This window comes from Prinia subflava, chromosome 30 (genome assembly GCF_021018805.1).
Source record: "Prinia subflava isolate CZ2003 ecotype Zambia chromosome 30, Cam_Psub_1.2, whole genome shotgun sequence".
NCBI lineage: Eukaryota > Metazoa > Chordata > Aves > Passeriformes > Cisticolidae > Prinia > Prinia subflava.
The window spans coordinates 653,593-657,768 of NC_086276.1; the positions used below are offsets into that span (position 1 = coordinate 653,593).

Sequence of the window (4,176 nt, forward strand, 5' to 3'; positions counted from 1 at the left end):
TTTTCTGGAAAGAAGGGCTTCAGCATGCATTATGGTTCCTCTGGAAGGCAAACACTGAAAACTGACAAATGTCCCCCCTTCTTCCTCTCTCCTTTTTAGCTTAGATATCTGAGCTGTTGTCACATGGTGTGGAATATCCCATGGGCTAATTTGGGTCAGTTGGCTTGGTTGTGTCCCCTCCCAGGATCTTGCCCACTCCCATCCCCTTTGACAGGGGAAGGAATGTCAGAGGGACAGCGCTGCTCAGCAGGAGCCAAAACACTGCTCTGTCATCAGCACCTGTCCAGCTACCACTGCAAAGCACAGCACTGTAAGGACTGTGAACGTGACCTTGCTCAGAAGCAGTCCCGATGGTAGGGAAAGTTTTGGATTCTGGGCTGTGAGTGTCCTTTTGCACCATAGGCCAGACCCTCCTGACAAAACATTCAACATCCAGCAGAATTGCACATTGGGCGGGAGGAAGAAATTCCAGAAGAAAGGGGAACCTACCTCAACCCCTGAGCTGTCAGCTAAGAATATCTCTGCTGCTGCTGCAAAACCTCCTTATTTACCAACAAAACACAAACGTGCAGATGACAAGATTCCAACCTCTGCAGAAACGATTCTGAATGTATTAAGAGCTTTTCTGAAAGGGACCCCAACTGTACTAAGAGATTGTTTAGTGGGGAGGTGGCACAAAGTCAGGGGAGATTTTGTGTGCAGTGATATTTTGCACAGCCTGCAAACCCCAAGAAAAACAATCCCTACATGGGGAAACTTCCTACATCTCATGATGTCTCATTCATGGATACCTCAGCCAAACACATCAGGTATGTGTAAAGATAAAGGTATAGAGCCATTAGTCTTGAAACAGGAATGGAAATCGTAGAAGGAAACAAAAAAGTACATGTGTAAGTGTGAGAAAGAAGCAAGCCTGACAGTGCAGAAGATTCCTGGGAGGCATGGAAGAAAGTGGATTACACACTGTCTGAGAACAGGAAAGGCGTCCTGTTTCTTCAAAGCTTGCAAATCTTGAGCAAAGGAACAAACTTTTAGGCTGAGGGATTTATTATAGGCCTGCAGCTGGGTTGCACATGAAGAACTGAACAGATGTTCTCACACTAAGTGTATAAGTACTGTCGTAACTCTGCAATAGACAGATTCAGTTTGCTCTCAGATTGTGAGCCTCTCATTCATACGGCAACAAATTGCTCCTGATTTACAGGGGCTTCAGTCCTACTGACGTGATCCAGGCCGGTGGTTTACTGTCAGAGTCTAGAACATCCCTCTGGCCACCCTGGAGGGTTTGGAGATCGGACAGGGGGTCTGGGATCTGTACAAGGGGTCAACCAGCCTCACACAGAGCCCAGGAGGACACTGCCTCTGATCCCTGTCCATGGGAGTGAATGCCCACATTGTATGAAGAATCACAAGCTGAGAGAATTCAAAATAAGTAGTATTTAGTTTATCACAGAATATAAATGTAGAATCTAGAATTTTTAGTATATGGGGTTGAAGAGGCAAGATGGAGGAATTGGGGAGTGGCCCCTGTGCTCCTTGTTCTTGCTCTCGTCCCCCATCTTTTTCTGAGTTGGATTTGAGAGATTGGTTTAGAGTAGAAACGACATGTTAGCATAGGTAGTAGGCTACCTATTGGTAATTGGTAAAATTTTGTAAATAAAAAGTATGTTTTGGACGGTGATTGGGTCAAGGGTACCGTACATAAGGTGCAGGGCTCTCTGATTTGCCCAATCCGCCGCGTGTCCTGCTCTGCTGGGGATGCCTCGCAGAGCTGAGAAAGAACTAAGATAAGGTACCCTGCCAGGGAGGCCTGGCAGAGCTGAGAAAGAACTGAGGGATAATGAAGAATAAACAACCTTGGATACATGCACTGGCGGACTCAGCTTGTCGTCTCTGGCTCCGGTGTGAAACACTTAGGGCTAGGGAAGATGAAAAACCTCAATACCTCGGGGAACAGCAACCCCAAGGAGAATCTCAGGGAACAGTATCCTGAGGAGACAGCAACACTGCAGGGCAGCCCGTGGAGGAGGGAGCGCAGCCTGTGAGAACAAACTGCGCGCTGCTCCCCCTCCGCTCCCAGAGCCGACCCTAAAGGCACCGAATGCAACACCCAGCACAGCCCAACAGACGGCTGGGGATACAAACACCGTAACGGCACCCTGGGACACAGACCCATCCCAGAATGCCAAACCCATCCCGGAATGCCAAACCCATCCCAGAATGCCAAACCCATCCCGGAATTCCAAACCCATCCCGGAATGCCAAACCCATCCTGGAATGCCAAACCCATCCCGGAATTCCAAACACATCCTGGAATGCCAAACCCATCCCGGAATGCCAAACCCATCCCAGAATGCCAAACCCATCCCGGAATGCCAAACCCATCCCGGAATGCCAAACCCATCCCAGAATTCCAAAACCATCCCAGAATTCCAAACCCATCGCACAATTCCAAACCCATCCCAGAATGCCAAACCCCATCCCGGAATTCCAAACTGTCATGGGTTGACATCAGACAAAATGCCAATGCACCCATGAGGATATATTTTACCTAATGAACTCCTGTGAGATGTGGTCAAGAACAGAGCAGAGCAGGCCTACTTCTTGAAACAGACAGACAATTTATTATATTACATAACAATGGACAATAGAAAAGGAAAGAAAAAACCCAACCACCCAAAAGCAGAAGAGAAAACCTCCCAAAACACTGCTTCTCCTCCCCCCAATTCCATTCCATACATGCTCACTCAGTTGACTCCGGCACATTACCTTCATCTACTTGCTTAATCCCTCAACAACCCTGGGTTCCTAATCCAAATCATCATCCTTTAAAATTCAGACAATCCACATTCCATCCAGGACGAGAGGAGTCTCTCTCGCACCACAGACCCCCCCCCCACAGGAAACACAGGTCCACCATCCCGTGTTCCCACGTCACCCATGGCACTGCCTGGAAGGGTCTGCCAGGGTGACACCCTCCTTTCCATGTCCGGCACTCTCACTGCCGTCCATGGACCTACACTGCAACAGGGCTCTTTTTAAGGATGTTTTGGCCAAGTACCAAAAACCAGCCATCTTCTCATTTTGGGACTCAGGTCCCCCCCATTTACCCCTGGGGCCGGGGGCTCCACGAAGCAGGCCAAAATGTCTCTGGGTTTGAGCCAAAAACATCCACCCAAACACAGTCTTATTTATAGTCAGGAGGGTCCAGGGTCCGTCTATGGCTATCATTATGCGGGAAAAGTCCAGCCTCATAAGCCACTCCTCTTCATTCCGGCAATCGAAGGGGCTTCTTTTCATCTCACATCACCCTCTCGGTCCCAGGCTGTCCTCTCTCTCCCAAAACCACCAACTATGAGAATACAGCGTCCAGGGATAACTCTCTTCTGCCTTAGAAAGAGTTAAAAGCTTTATCTCCCACCACCAAGGTCAGGCACAGGCGATCGCAGGCACTGCAGGTCTCACAAGCAGCTCCAGCTCGGCACCTTCTCTCTGTGGGGGGAGGAGAGAGACGGGACCGGGGGGGGGGGGAAGGGGGGGGAACGGGATGGGACAGGGAGGGGGACGGAAGGCACCTCCAAAGTTCTCCCTCCACCCCTCCATTCTAGATGGAAGCTGGACCAGCTCCACTCCAGCTCCCTCTGGTCCCCACCCCGAGGCCCACCTTGCTCAGCCAGGCCCAACCTTGCTCCCCTCCCCCACCCGGCCTAGCCAGGCCTGGGCAGGGGAGAGGAGAAGACGCTCCCTCTCCGAAAGCAGAGCAGGAAAGAGAGAGTCCTGCTGGGAAATCCGGCTTTTAACCCCTCGTGTCCTCAGAGGCGTGTCCACCTCTTAGTGGCCAACAAAGGTGCCAATATTCAGATCTAAAGACTAATTGGTTTGACCACTACTTCCAAAAAACTCACTTCCCTTCAAACCACGACACAAACCCATCCCAGAATGCCAAACCCATCCCAGAATTCCAAACGCATCCCGGAATGCCAAACCCGTCCTGGAATTCCAAACCCATCCCAGAATTCCAAACACATCCCGGAATTCCAAACACATCCCGGAATTCCAAACCCACCTGGGATTCCAAACCCATCCCACAATTCCAAACCCCATCCCGGAATTCCCAACAAATCCCGGAATTCCAAACACATCCCAGAATGCCAAACCCATCCCGGAATCCCAAAC

The 4,176-nt window shown here is 50.3% G+C and overlaps 1 long non-coding RNA gene across 1 annotated transcript; it reads right to left on the reverse strand.

Moving 5' to 3' along the window:
• Window positions 1–2,601: 2,601 nt before the first annotated feature.
• LOC134562747 (uncharacterized) lies at window positions 2,602–3,918 on the reverse strand. The gene is made up of 2 exons (XR_010083251.1): window positions 3,665–3,918; window positions 2,602–3,390 (listed from the first exon to the last, which is right to left on the reverse strand). It is a non-coding gene; the product is annotated as an uncharacterized LOC134562747 (long non-coding RNA).
• Window positions 3,919–4,176: the final 258 nt, after the last annotated feature.